This window comes from Salmo salar, chromosome ssa05 (genome assembly GCF_905237065.1).
Source record: "Salmo salar chromosome ssa05, Ssal_v3.1, whole genome shotgun sequence".
NCBI lineage: Eukaryota > Metazoa > Chordata > Actinopteri > Salmoniformes > Salmonidae > Salmo > Salmo salar.
The window spans coordinates 66,785,768-66,801,489 of NC_059446.1; the positions used below are offsets into that span (position 1 = coordinate 66,785,768).

Below are 15,722 nucleotides of genomic sequence, written 5' to 3' on the forward strand. Positions count from 1 at the left end.
AAGGAAAGAGGGGGGAGGAGAGAGCGGGAGGGGTGAAAGAAGAGGGAGAGAGAGTGAGAAATAGCTAGAGAGAGAAAGAGGACAGAGAGAGAACGAGAACGAAAGATAGACAGAGAGAAAGAGAGAGAGAAATAAAAGAGGCCTATCCATTGGCCTAACCCTTCTCTGTAACAGTTAATGGGCTGGGCTGGTGAGACACTCGTATCTCATCAGAGCATTGGCTGATCTCTTAAACGGACCAGGATTAGAGCACAATGCAGGGGTCAGGGGGCATCGCGTTAGAGAAATGAGAGACAATCACATTCAGTGGGGAAACCGCCAACCAACCCCTTCCTCCTGCCGGAGATAATATCACGCATGCACTCGTCTGAGCACTGGAAAATCAATACGCCACAGCCAAGTTCAAAAGAAAAGCTCCTCATTAAAAAATAAAAGAGGAGAGGAGCAGTACATTGAGCACTGCTTGGAGAATTGGCCCAATGTGGGTGAGTTAAACTGAAGGGATTGTTAACCTTTATTTAACTAGGCAAGTCTTTTATTTTATTTACAATGACTGCCTACACCGGCCAAACCTGATACAGCCTGGAATCGAACCAGGGTGTCTTTTTGTGACGCTTCAAGCACTGAGATGCAGTGCCTTAGACCACTGCGCCACTCGGGAGCCCTGGGAGAAGGGAGAGGGAGAAGGGCGAGTGAGAGAGAGGGAGAAGGGAGAGGGAGAGGGAGAAGAGAGGTGAGAGGGAGAGAGAGAAAGGAGAGAAAGGAGATGGAAAAAGTGAGAAATAATAAGATAGAGCAGAGAGTCTATGAACAAACTGTATCCTCTCCTAAGACAGATGAGAGATGGAGAGAGAGAGCAGAGTAGTAACCCCTTACAGTACATCAGCCCAATGCTCACCTCAGCAGATGGGGAATTAACTGTTGATGTAGAAAAGAGCGTTCAGATGTGTGTGAAACTAAGAGAGAGAGGTTGTGTGTGTGTGTGTGTGTGTGTGTGTGAAACAAAGAGAGAGCGGTTGTGTGTGTGTGTGTGTGTGTGTGTGTACAGCTCTGTACTACTCAGATGTGTTCCTGTGTGTAACTATGGGGTATGAGTCACGGTTGGTATTGAGTCTTCAGGCCCCAGGTTTATCAACAGTGTTAACTGTGTTAGAACCGAGGCACCCTGCAAGCTATTCCTTTAGAGGACATTGTCTCTGGATATTGTCCAGAAAACACACCTGTCCTTGAAATGCAGGGTAAACATTCTGAGTGAACCTGAAATGTGCTGTTCTGAATGTGGAATTGATAGAATTTGGGTCATAGTCTGAGCTTTGGCACCATTCTCTCTAGTTACAGGGTACCACATCTGTACAGGTTTCTTGTAGTGATCTTGTGACTCTCGTTCTTTACTGGGCAGTAAAGGGCTGAACAGGGTTGGGGTGAATGCCATTTCAATTTAGTCAATTCAGGAGGTAATTCCAATTCCAATTAATTGTACATCTATGTGACCTCTGTCACAAGGACACATACAGTATGTCTTATGACATGGGCCACAGGCTTATAGGGGCTTGTATACTGTGGAGGAGTTGTCCAGGAAGGAGTGATGTGACCCGTACTACACTGTAGAATATATCTATAGATACTGGGTTGGAAGCTACTTTCTCCGAGTCCCTCTCTTGCTCTCAGACCTTAATCTCTCTCTCTCAATGTCTTGTATCTACGTCAGGGGGATCATTGACATTTCCAGCTGTGTGAGTGGTTCACAAAAGCTCTGTTGCTGAGGAGAGCCTGACATTTGTGGGTCTGGGAGTGCTTGACAACGGCTAAGATGCACTGACATTTGGGAAAGTGTCCAGCAGAGTACTCAACGCTGTTCTATCTTTCTATCAACCCAAAAAAGAAAAGAGATGGAACACTACATCATTTTCCATGTTAACATTATATTAATCTAACATCTACCATTTATCATGGTATTTTGAAGAAAGACAAAGAAAAGAAGGAGAGAGAGAGAGAAAGAGAATGAGAGAGCGAGAGAGAAAGAGACAATTAGAGAGAGAATGTGGAGGGAAGAGGGCTTAGGGAGATATATACAGTAGGGAAGGAGAGAAATAGAGTGAGGGAGACAGACAAAGATTTGAATAAAGGATAGACCTGGTACCATAAATGCCACTGTTCTGTTGTAAGTCTCTGGTGGCTTTCAGTCAGTCAGTGCAACATCTTCAATTCTCCACCTCAGACAGGCAGGCAGGCAGGCAGGCAGGCAGGCAGGCAGGCAGGCAGGCAGGCAGGCAGGCAGGCAGGCAGGCAGACATATCCCCATAGCACACACAGTACACAACTGTTCTGCTGTTGATCTTGAAAAGGAACAAATTGTTCTGAACACACAGAACAGAGAAAATAACAGAAAAACAGCGTTTCAGATTTTTAGGGCACAGTCGTTCTCCTGGTGATATTATTGTTCCCTCATCCTCTGTAAGGAAATATTTCTTACATTCATAGTTTTAGAACAAGATCTACATTTATGCCTGAAAATAATAAAATGTTTCCTTTGCAGTGTAACTACCTCAGGTGTGTGAGACAGTTCAGTTCCACAGGCCTCCCTCCCTCCCTCCCTGTCTGTCTGTTACACCCCAGCTGTGATAAAGATGGAACATGCTCTGGGAGCTCGTCATGCTACACTTCCCGTTCTGCTGCACTGCTATTCTGACACTAATCGCCATCAAACTGTCAACATCAGAGGGAGACGGAAAGGAGGTGGATGTGTGTGTGTGTGTGTGTGTGTGCGTGCGTGCGTGCGTGTGTGTGTGTGTGTGTGTGTGTGTGTGTGTGTGTGTGTGTGTGTGTGCGTGTGTGTATTTATTTCCCCATAAATAATTTTCACTCCACCAAAACAAGCAATGAGCTGAAGCTGGATTTCCTATTAATTTCCCCTCTGTTTTTTTTCTCTGAGAGGAAATTGAGATAGATGATGTTTCATCTATACTCTGCTTGGCCTGTCATGACCAGTCTGAGAGGAGAGAGGCGTTAGGCGTTTCCTGGTTTGTGTGTGGATGTGCGGTTGCGTGTGAGGATTAGATAGGCTCTTTATTCAAGTCACTGAGAGGGATCAGGCTGAAAGACACATTGGCACAGCAACTCACTGAGTTTAGAGGAAAGGACAGAGACCATCTTGACGTTTAACGTTCTCCTCTTGGTAAACCAGTATTGGTAATCAGATCCAGGTGTTTCTCTGCCCTTTTACTTCTTATACCCTTTCAACTCAGCAGGAAGAGTATGTTGGCAATTTGCAATGCACTCATTTCCTGATAGAAGCCACTACTGTGACACTGTGCGGTAGTTCTGCATATTTGCCAGAACACTTTTTGTTATCATTCATGAGCACATTTGCTAAGCTGTAAAAAGTCCAGTGTTGCAACTTGTGATAACATCAACGTGAGTCAGAAACCAAAAACACACACACACACACACACACACACACACACACACACACACACACACACACACACACACACACACACACACACACACACACACACACACACACACACACACACACACACACACACACATACACACACACACACACACTGTCATTATGTATCTTAGAACTATGTGTGTTGTGCTGAGCTTTAAAGCCTGTAGTCTTGTTGAGTCCCTCAGCTCAATGTGTGCAGGACCCCACAGCCCAGAAGCAGCAACGGTTGGGCGGCTACAATCGCTATTTTAGCAAACCAAACATTATTAATGCTACCAATTGACTGGATTACTGAGCACATTCATCAAAGATAGCCTCTCCAGCTCTCCGCTCCTCTCCGCAGCCCAACAAGAACACACATGCTTGCCAAGATAGCAGCAAGTGTAGCAATTGATTTCAGACCGGCACAAGGTATTAAAAAAGAAAACAGACGGCTTTAAAATGGAGCGTGTTTTTTTTTTTTTCACGTGTTCAACCAAACGAAGGCAAATTCAATTCTGATTAAAACGAATGTACTGATGGTGATGTATTCATTCTCTCCTCAACTGGACAAAGCTGATCTTCAATAGGAAAAAGTGATAAAAAACAAGCTTTGGTACAGAAGAGAAGCAAAACTCTTGGCACCCTATCCCCTATCTAGTATACTACTTTTGATCAGAGACCTGTGGAAATAGGGTGTTGGTATAGGGATTAGTGTGCCATGTCAGACTCATTTAGTGAGGGTGATTGAGGCTAAGTCTATTCTAGGCCTTCAGTGAGACTCAGGCAGTCAGGTCTAGACTTTTTTCTTATTACAATGCTAATGCACTCATTGTTATAGCAACCTTTTGGTTCCGTCAATTTAACATTCTGGTCACCCTAAACTTGCACGATAAGCACTATCTATCTTATCCCTACGCAGCCTGTGCCTTTGTCATAATTATATTTGTCTGCAGGCACACTCAGCGGTGTTCTCAGAAAACCGTAACCATCCAGTTTTCAGTGCTCCAGTATATTCAACCTAGCTTCCCTTTCCCCTGAAACCCGGATGTGGGGACCCGGCTCAGGTGTTTATTTTACACCCGCTACGTTAGGTTAGGCTGCAGGAGATGGCTGGCTTTGACCGAGCCTGTTGATTATACACTGAACAAAAATATAAACGCAACATGTAAAGTGTTGGTCCCAGAAATGTTCCATACGGACAAAAAAGCTTATTTCTCTCAAATTGTGTGCACACATTTGTTTACATCCCTGTTAGTGAGCATTTCTCCTTTGCCATGATAATGCACCCACCTGACAGGTGTGGCATATCAAGAAGCTGATTAAACTACATGATCAATACACAGGTGCACAACACAATGCTGGGGACAGAAAAAGGCCACAGTAAAATGTGCAGTTTTGTCACAACACAATACCAAAGATGTCTTACGTTTTGAGGGAGCGTGCAATTGGCATGATGACTGCAGGAATGTCCACCAGAGCTGTTGCCAGAGAATTGAATGTTAATTTCTCTACCATAAGCTGCCTCCAATGTTGTTTTAGAGAATTTAGTAGGACGTCCAGCCGGCCTCACAGCTGCAGACCACGTGTATGGCGTTGTGTGGGAGAGTGGTTTGCTGATGTCAACGAATGCCCCATGGTGGCGGTGGGGTTATGGTATGGGCAGGCATAAGCTACGGACAATCAACACAATTACATTTTATCTATGGCAATTTGAATGCACAGAGATACCGTGATGAGATCCCATTGTTGTGGATCAGCCACCGTCACCTCATGTTTCAGCATGACAGTGCACAGCCCCATGTCTCAGGATCTATACACAATTCCTGGAAGCTGAAAATGTCCCAGTTCTTCGATGGCCTGTATACTCGCCAGACATTGAGCATGTTTGGGATGCTCTGGATCAACGTTTACGGCAGTGTGTTCCATTTCCCGCCTATATCCTGCAACTTCGAACAGCGATTGAGGTGGAGGGGGACAACATTCCACAGGCCACAAACAACAGCCTGATCAACTCTATGAAGGAGATGTGTCGCGCTGCATGAGGCAAATGGTGGTCACACCAGATACTGACTGGTTTTCTGATCTACCTTTTTTTCAAGGTGTCTGTGACCAACAGATGCATATCTATATTCCCAGTCATGTGAAATCCGTAGATTAGGGCCTAATGAATGTATTTCAATTGACTTATTTCCTTATATAAACTGTAACTCTGTAAAATCTTTGAAATTGTTGCATGTTGCGTTTATATTTTTGTTCAGTATACAGTATATTGATATTCCAAAGTAGTATCAGTTTGTCCCAAAGATATGATTGACTTAGTCTACAGGAGTTGATGCTGACGCATCTCTTCTAAAGGAAACAAACAAGGTACAGACCAGAGGATGCTGGTGGGAGGAGCAATAGAAGGACAGGTCATTGTAATGGCTGGAATGGAATTAATGGAACAGAGTCAAAAGTGGTTTCCGCGTTTGATGTGTTTGATTGCATTCCATTTAATCCATTCCAGCCATTACAATGAGCCTGTCCTCCCATAGCTCCTCCTAACAGCCTCCAGACTCCTCTGGTGCACATTCATTGTGAAGTAGGAATTATATTACCAATATTTGGTTAGAGGCAAGTCAGTGACAATATTGATCAGCTTTTGGAGAGCTCAGCGGTTTCCTATCAAAGCTGATTGATCAGCTAAGAAATATGAATTTCACTATCATTCATCTCTATTTGGTTTTCATATTGCAGCAAGAGAATGATGAATTCTCCTTTGTCGACGTCTGTCAGTATGCTGCCTTATAATGTGGCCAAACATGCTTACTGAGATTTAAATGAGGCTATACACTCTCTTCTTGGCACAGAAAGATGTGGATGGTGTGATGACATTGATCGCGGCGCTGGTATCCTTGTTGGATTAATAATTCAGGGATGCTGAAGACCCCATTGCTCATTAATTAGGGGTGTTAATAGTGATGGGTTTTGATGGATGTATGGGCAGAGGAAGACCCAGTAGTCTGATCACAGGACACATGTCACCAGCTGAGAGGGAAAGGGCATCCTCCAGTGCCCACACTGATCCATTCTCCAGTGCCCACACTGATCCATCCTCCAGTGCCCACACTGATCCATTCTCCAGTGCCCACACTGATCCATCCTCCAGTGCCCACACTGATCCATTCTCCAGTGCCCACACTGATCCATTCTCCAGTGCCCACACTGATCCATTCTCCAGTGTCTAGACCAGGGTGTGCAAAGCTGTCATCAAGGCAAATGGTGGTTATTTAAAGAATCTCAAATATAAAATATATTTTGATTTGTTTAACACTTTTTTGGTTACTCCATGATTCCATATGTGTTATTTCATAGTTTTAATGTCCACTATTATTATACAATGTAGAAAATAGAAAACAATGAAGAAAAACCCTTGAATGAGTAGGTGTTTTAAAACTTTTGTCCGGTAGTGTAGGTCTTCAGCAGCAGGATACAGCCTTCAGATGTGGTGACTCAAACCGTGGTACATGTTTTTTGTGACAAACTATAGCTTGAGGTTTTGGTTTGGGATCTGTTCTGGGACAGAGCTGTTCTGGGATCTGTGCTGAACCGGTCTGCATAGCGTGCCCCAGGGGATATCCCTCTTGGTTCAATACGCAGGCACACACACAGACACACACACAGACACACACACACACACACACACACACACACACACACACACACACACACACACACACACACACACACACACACACACACACACACACACACACAAGCCTCAGATAATCGCCCATATCCCACCCTATGCTTGTGTCCCTGTCTCCAACGGTGTCTCAAAGCCCATGACTCTTTGTGACCTCTGACTGGGGATCAACATTATGGTGATTTTGCTCCTATTTCCACTTCGTCAGGTATTATGAGAGCTGTCACCTCTGTAGTGGATATCAGATCTCTGTCTGCTGTAAGCTCTGTGGATCTATGGGCTTATAGTATCAAATCAAAGAACCTTACAAGCCACCAGTCAGCAGGGGGACTAGCTACTCGCTGGGTGGAACTCAATATGTCACTGTTATTATCTGGATGTCAAAATTCAATGAAAGCCCTCTAAGGGTACACTACATGATTTTTGTGTATGAAAATGGGGCCAGCCTTTTTACATAGGCCTTACTTAATGTTAGCCCCACCTGTTCTCCTATCTACCCCTTCACTGCTGACCATACCCTCTTACATTCATCCCCACAATCTCATTTAGACTAGCTTCCTCATTGTCATATTCACACTACACATAGACCTGTACCTATCCATAAACTCATTATCCCTTGTAATCGTATTATACTATTAATATTCAAAGTCATTGCGTTAACCTTTCACCCACCTATACCATACCTATACCACTTCATTCAATTCATCAGTACTGTATGTATGGTACTCATACATTGACCTTCAGTTCAATCTGCTTTCTACATTGCTCACATTTTTCATGTGAATGTATACTTATCGTAACCTGTAGTACAAAGGAGTTACACATTACACATATTCATATTCATCACCTACTCCCTCTGTCACGTCTTCACATTAATCTGTCCAATCGGATTCATCTCCTTCTTTCACATTCACATGGTCGTTCAGTCGTTTAGTCTTTCACTCGCTTCTCTTCTCTCCTCTTTCTTTCAATTGAGCCACAGAGACATCCTCATCTCTGCAAGAAACGGTGCTTCTCTCATCTGAACAGACCGATTCCGAACGCTCAGGCTTCCAATTATAGTACATCCCGATTAACTGATGCTTATTAATTTCCTCCAACTCATTATGGCATTCAAAATATAGCTCTCCCACGAGAAGAATACTAGTGAGAGAGAGAAGAGAAACGTTTCCTGAGTCGTGTCTTGTTACTGCTTCTGCAAGGGTCCTGGTCCTCTGTTTAGTTGGTGCTTCTGCAAGTGTCCCGGTCCTCTGTTTAGTTGGTGCATCTGCAAGTGTCCCGGTCCTCTGTTTAGTTGCTGCTTCTGCAAGTGTCCCGGTCCTCTGTTTAGTTGGTGCTTCTGCAAGTGTCCCGGTCCTCTGTTTAGTTGGTGCTTCTGCAAGTGTCCCGGTCCTCTGTTTAGTTGCTGCTTCTGCAAGTGTCCCGGTCCTCTGTTTAGTTGCTGCTTCTGCAAGTGACCTGGTCCTCTGTTTAGTTGCTGCTCTGCAAGTGTCCTGGTCCTCTGTTTAGTTGCTGCTTCTGCAAGTGTCCCGGTCCTCTGTTTAGTTGCTGCTCTGCATGTGTCCTGGTCCTCTGTTTAGTTGCTGCTCTGCAAGTGTCCTGGCCCTATGTTTAGTTGCTGCTCTGCAAGTATCCTGGTCCTATGTTTAGTTGCTGCTCTGCAAGTGTCCTGGTCCTCTGTTTAGTTGGTGCTTCTGCAAGTGTCCCGGTCCTCTGTTTAGTTGACGATTCTGCAAGGGTCCCGGTCCTCTGTTTAGTTGCTGCTTCTGCAAGTGTCCCGGTCCTCTGTTTAGTTGCTGCTTCTGCAAGTGTCCCGGTCCTCTTTTTAGTTGCTGCTTCTGCAAGTGTCCCGGTCCTCTGTTTAGTTGCTGCTTCTGCAAGTGACCTGGTCCTCTGTTTAGTTGACGATTCTGCAAGTGTCCCGGTCCTCTGTTTAGTTGACGATTCTGCAAGTGTCCTGGTCCTCTGTTTAGTTGCTGCTTCTGCAAGTGTCCTGGTCCTCTGTTTAGTTGCTGCTTCTGCAAGTGTCCCGGTCCTCTGTTTAGTTGGTGCTTCTGCAAGTGACCTGGTCCTCTGTTTAGTTGCTGCTTCTGCAAGTGTCCCGGTCCTCTGTTTAGTTGGTGCTTCTGCAAGTGTCCTGGTCCTCTGTTTAGTTGCTGCTTCTGCAAGTGTCCCGGTCCTCTGTTTAGTTGACGATTCTGCAAGGGTCCCGGTCCTCTGTTTAGTTGCTGCTTCTGCAAGTGTCCCGGTCCTCTGTTTAGTTGCTGCTTCTGCAAGTGACCTGGTCCTCTGTTTAGTTGCTGCTTCTGCAAGTGACCAGGTCCTCTGTTTAGTTGACGATTCTGCAAGTGTCCCGGTCCTCTGTTTAGTTGACGATTCTGCAAGGGTTCCGGTCCTCTGTTTAGTTGCTGCTTCTGCAAGTGTCCCGGTCCTCTGTTTAGTTGCTGCTTCTGCAAGTGTCCCGGTCCTCTGTTTAGTTGGTGCTTCTGCAAGTGACCTGGTCCTCTGTTTAGTTGGTGCTTCTGCAAGTGTCCCGGTCCTCTGTTTAGTTGCTGCTTCTGCAAGTGTCCCGGTCCTCTTTTTAGTTGCTGCTTCTGCAAGTGTCCCGGTCCTCTGTTTAGTTGCTGCTTCTGCAAGTGACCTGGTCCTCTGTTTAGTTGACGATTCTGCAAGTGTCCCGGTCCTCTGTTTAGTTGCTGCTTCTGCAAGTGTCCCGGTCCTCTGTTTAGTTGGTGCTTCTGCAAGTGTCCTGGTCCTCTGTTTAGTTGCTGCTTCTGCAAGTGTCCCGGTCCTCTGTTTAGTTGGTGCTTCTGCAAGTGTCCTGGTCCTCTGTTTAGTTGCTGCTTCTGCAAGTGTCCCGGTCCTCTGTTTAGTTGGTGCTTCTGCAAGTGACCTGGTCCTCTGTTTAGTTGCTGCTTCTGCAAGTGTCCCGGTCCTCTGTTTAGTTGCTGCTTTTGGAGTTTTACAGTAGGAGTAAATAAACCATAGAATCTACTGACAGCTTCCTCTGACAGACAGACTGTGAACCAACGGGGCAGGCCAAACAAAACACTTCAATCTCCCGCTGTTGTGCTCCAGCGCTCCCCAAGGGCTTGATTGATTGATCCGCTAGCCAATCAGGGCACATTGATCTGAGAGTTCCACCCCTCCCCTCCCAAGCCTCTTTGGCAGCCATTTATCTGTTGGCTGTCAGATGAATTCACCGGAGGGCCGTTGGCTATACAGCCGGCACTTTTAAACACACTTTCCACTCCAGTCTTTCTGAAGAGAGTGCATCACTCTACAATACATTGCAGGAGTTTCTCTTACAGTAGTACATCCCCCTGGATCAGATTCCTGTTGGAAACTGTCCAAGCCTTAACGTGTCTGAAAGCTTTCGCTTCAGTCATGTGTCAGTGTTAAAAGTACCCCCATAGCCTGAGTCAAAAAGTATCCCCAGCTGATGTGATGTGCAACATATCTGCCTCATTTTATTGTGAATAGGAAGGTCTCAATGGACTTCATGGAATTATATTTTCAATATCTTTTCTATATCTTGTGAATTGTATTTGATTATCCTTTCTATTTAAATTGAGAGATTGTTGAATTATGAGTAAAAGACAGAACAGCATAATCACACACAAGTGTATATGTGATTTCATCAACCACTTTGTTCAATTACTGTACTAACCAACTGTCTCTTGTCTCTGTTTGTTTTCAGGAGGAATATTCGAGTCCATTGAGTCGGGGCCGTCAGGGTGCTGAGGAACTAGCCTTTAAATTTGCTTTAAATACAATCAACAGGAACAGAACCCTACTGCCAAACACAACGCTAACATACGACATCCAACGGATAAACATCTACGACAGCTTCGAAGCCTCCAGAAAAGGTCAAGTATTATGAATACAATTCAGAAAGCTGCATTCACACCCACATGCTGGAGATTCATGACTGGTGTTGGTCTCCTGGAACAATATTTATAGAACAAGTGTTAAAATACGTTTGCTTGCTATTTGTGTGACTGTCCTATCCTATTTAGCATTGTTAGTGCGTTCCCACCCACCCAGTGAATGTGGGCTCATGTGTAGTTCATTGGTTGGATTGGGACAATTATAATCAGGCGTAGAAAGAGGATGGTTGCATCCCAAATGGCAACCTATTCCCTTTGGGCTTTATAGTGCACTACTTTTGATCCAGGCCCATAGGGCTGCCCCATAGGAATCAGGTCAAAAGTAGTGCCCTATATGGGAATAGGATGCTGTTTGGGATGCATACGATGTCTGTGCAGTTGAAACGTAAACCAAGACAATTGATTGGTTTCTGCTAAGGACTCAACAGTAATACTAATTCACAGAGTTGGTTACCTCCCTGGAGACAGGTTTATAAACTGCAATAATCTATCGTTTTACTGGGTTGCATTAGGCCTAACATCTCGAAGGTTGAATCTAAAATGGCACCCTTTTTCTGATAAAGTGTACTACTTTTGTTCAGCGTCCATAGGGCAACCCCATAAGGGTCTGTTCAAAAGTAGAACACTATAGGGAAAAGGGTGCTTTTTCATACACATCCAAAGTGTCTTATCGATTACTGGCCATTTTATCCTTTTTCTGTGATTGAAGTGTTTTCTCCTTTCATCAAATTAAGTAATTAGAATGCACAATGTTGTTGTTACAAAGTGTTGCCAATCATTTCATATATTATGCAGGCCTACTGTGTATAGATCTTGCTCATCCATTTTAGACTGTCACTGGCTTCCTTCCAAATATGCTTCATGATGGTCACTCAAAACCATATACGAATGGATAGCTTGCCATAGTGAAGTGGGAAATCCATGACTTATCCTCCAGGAACTAACAGTAGCATGTCATATAATACTGAATAAATCACTGAATAAAGGATGTAACTGAACGTTGTCTCCTCCCCCAGCCTGCGACCAACTATCTCTGGGGGTGGCGGCCATCTTCGGCCCCTCGCACAGCTCGTCGGCCAATGCGGTCCAGTCCATCTGTAACGCGCTTGGCGTGCCCCACATCCAGACCAAATGGAAGCACCAGGTGTCTGACAACAGGGACTCCTTCTACGTCAGCCTCTACCCAGACTTCTCCTCTCTCAGCCGGGCCATTCTGGACCTGGTTCACTTCTTCAAGTGGAAGACGGTCACCGTTGTCTATGATGACAGCACAGGTAAGACCCCTGGCCACTTACCTCAAATCTTCATGGTCAATGACAACAACACAGAAAGGCTCATTTCCTGTCTGTCCACCCACTGTGCCTAGATAGCATAGAAATAGAATGAATATAACAGGCTTGGAACCACCTCATTGTAGTTCTGTGCCTCATAACTTCACAGTCACAGTGATCTATGACCACAGAACAGGTTCAGTCACAGTGATCTATGACCACAGAACAGGTTCAGTCACAGTGATCTATGACCACAGAACAGGTTCAGTCACAGTGATCTATGACCACAGAACAGGTTCAGTCACAGTGATCTATGACCACAGAACAGGTTCAGTCACAGTGATCTATGACCACAGAACAGGTTCAGTCACAGTGATCTATGACCACAGAACAGGTTCAGTCACTGATCCCCTATTGTACTGTACCTCACACCTTCCATCACCTCTACTTTTTCTCACAGTGATTCCAACAGCTTAGTGAGTTACAGTTAACAGACCATGGTACTGGCCTGGCAGCATAAGGGCTGTGGGTTGGATACTCAGATGGGCCACACATACTAAATATATGTCCGTCGTTGTCAACAGTTCTGTTCTGCTAAATTACCATATCAGAATACCAGAAAGGCCTTGTCCACCTTCACCGGTAATATAGACTATGATTATAGTCCTATACAGTAGAGTAGCCCTGTAGCCCTACCCAACCATTAGTCCCCAGATGGCCAGTGTTATAACAGCAGGCAGCAAATGTCTCAGCGGGCAGGGTACATGTGCCATATGCCAGAGGTCAGGGAGGGAGTCTGCCTCAGGACAGCATGTCTGTGTGTGTGTGCGTTCGTGTGTGTGTCCAGGCTCAGGACAACACTGCCAGGTCTTCACATGCTCTCAGAAACACACTGGGATTCCATTGGCCAGTATTTTATCACTTAAACCATTTTGCTTTCAATTTAATTCAGTTTAAATCTATTTCCGTCCCGTGTGGCTCAGTTGGTACAGCATGGTGTTTGCAACGCCAGGGTTGTGGGTTCGATTCCCACGGGGGACCAGTACGGAGAAAAACATGTATGAAATGTATGCACTCTGGATAAGAGCGTCTGCTAAATGACTAAAATGTAAATGTTTCCCAAAAACTACAACCAACCAAGCAAAACAAAACAGAAACCAAGGAAGTGTCCAAAACAGGTTTCAATATGTTCATCCTGTAGCTAATAATTCATATTTTAGATATTGAGAAAGGCATTGCATTGAAATGAATATGCAATATCTAAATATGGCTTCTCTACAGCCTCTGCATGATGAATCAACGCTTAGGGTAGAGACAGACAGCCCAGAGTGCCTCTGTCCAGTGTCTGTGTTCTTTTGCCCATCTTAATCTTTTATTTTATTTGGCCAGTCTGAGATATGGCTTTTTCTTTGCAACTCTGCTTAGAAGGCCAGCATCCCGGAGTCGCCTCTTCACTGTTGACGTTGAGACTGGTGTTTTGCGGGTACTATTTAATGAAGCTGCCAGTTGAGGACTTGTGAGACGTCTGTTTCTCAAACTAGACACTCTAATTTTGTCACGGTTGTCGAAAGGAGGAGCGGACCAAAGTGCAGCTTGTGTGTCGTTCCACATTTTATTTATACTGTGAAATTATGCAATACATAAATAAACTGAATGACAAAAACAACAAACCGTGACGCAGAGGTGAAACATACACTAGTCAAAAATAATCTCCCACAAACCCAGGTGGGAAAAACGCCTACTTAAGTATGACCTCCAATTAGGGACAACGAGGACCAGCTGCCTCTAATTGGAGGTCATCCCAAACAAAACCAACATAGAAATACAAAACTAGAACATGAAATAGAAATAGAAAACATAGAAAAAAGGGAGGGTAGGGTGGGTAACTACTGTCTATGGCGGCTCTGGTACAGTACACATAACCTTCTTATCCCGCGGATCGTCCAACAGAGGAGGCGGCTCCGGTTCGGGGAGTAACCCCCGCTCCGCCCGCTGATCCCTCTGCTTCTGTGCCACCGGACCGTGGATCATCGCTGGAGGCTCTGTACTGCAGACCGCTGCTGGTGGTTCTGGGCTGCAGACCGCCGTTGGAGGTTCTGGGCTGCAGGCCGTCGCTGAAGACTCCGGACTTCAGGCCGTCTCAGGAGGTTCCGGACTACAGGCCGCCTCAGGAGGTTCCGGACTGCAGGCCGCCTCAGGAGGTTCCGGACTGCAGGCCGCCTCAGGAGGTTCCGGACTGCAGGCCGCCTCAGGAGGTTCCGGACTGCAGGCCGTCTCAGGAGGTTCCGGACTGCAGGCCGTCTCAGGAGGTTCCGGACTGCAGGCCGTCTCAGGGGGTTCCGTACTGCAGGCCGTCTCAGGGGGTTCCGTACTGCAGGCCGTCTCAGGGGGTTCCGGACTGCAGGCCGTCTCAGGAGGTTCCGGACTGCAGGCCGTCTCAGGAGGTTCCGGACTGTAGATCATCGCTGGAAGCTCTGGACTGGGAACTGTCTCCGGAAGCTCTGGACTGGGAACTATCGCCGGAAGCTCTGGACTGGGAACTGTCACCCGAAGCTCTGGACTGGGAACTGTTGCCCGAAGCTCTGGACTGGGAACTGTCGCCGGAAGCTCTGGACTGGGAACTGTTGCCCGAAGCTCTGGACTGGGAACTGTCGCCGGAAGCTCTGGACTGGGAATGTGCACTGGAGGCCTGATGCGTGGGGCTGGCACAGGTGACGCCAGACTAGTAACACGCACCTCAGGGTGAGTGCGGGGAGCAGGAACAAGACACCCCGGACTGGGCAAGTGCACTGGAGGCCTGATGCGTGGGGCTGGCATAGGTGGTGCCAGACTGGTAACATGCACCTCAGGGCAAGTGCGAGGAGCAGGCACAGGGCATACCAGGCTGAATAGACTCACTGGAGGCCGGGTACGTGGGGCAGGCACAGGATATACTGGGCCGTGGAGGTGCACTGGACATCTCGAGCGTAGAGCTGGCACAACCCGTTCTGGTTGGATGCTCAACCTAGCTCGACAAATGTGGGGCATGGGCACAGATCGCACCGGCCTGTGAATGCGCACTGGCGACACAGTGCGCATCACTGCATAACACGGTGCTTGCTTCGTCACTCGCTCCCCACGGTAAGCACGGGGAGTTGGCTCAGGTCTCCAACCTGACTCTACCAATCTCCCCGTGTGCCCCCCCAAAAACATTTTTTGGGGCTGCCTCTCGCACTTGCCTTGTGGCTGGTATAGTGCTTCGTAATATCGCCGCTCCGCTTTAGCTGCCTCAATTTCTTTCGGACGGCGATACTCCCCAGCCTGACTCCAGGGTCCTTTCCCCCCAGTCCAGAATTTCCTCCCAAGTCCATTCCTGTTTCTCCTGGGCACGCTGCTTGGTCCTTGGGAGTTGGGAGATTCTGTCACGGTTGTCGAAAGGAGGAGCGGACCAAAGTGCA

At 46.4% G+C, this 15,722-nt stretch overlaps 1 pseudogene; it reads left to right on the top strand.

Annotated features, from left to right (window-relative positions):
• The window catches only part of LOC106605492 (glutamate receptor ionotropic, kainate 2-like), a 323,572-nt pseudogene that overhangs the window by 66,048 nt on the left and 241,802 nt on the right, over positions 1-15,722 (top strand).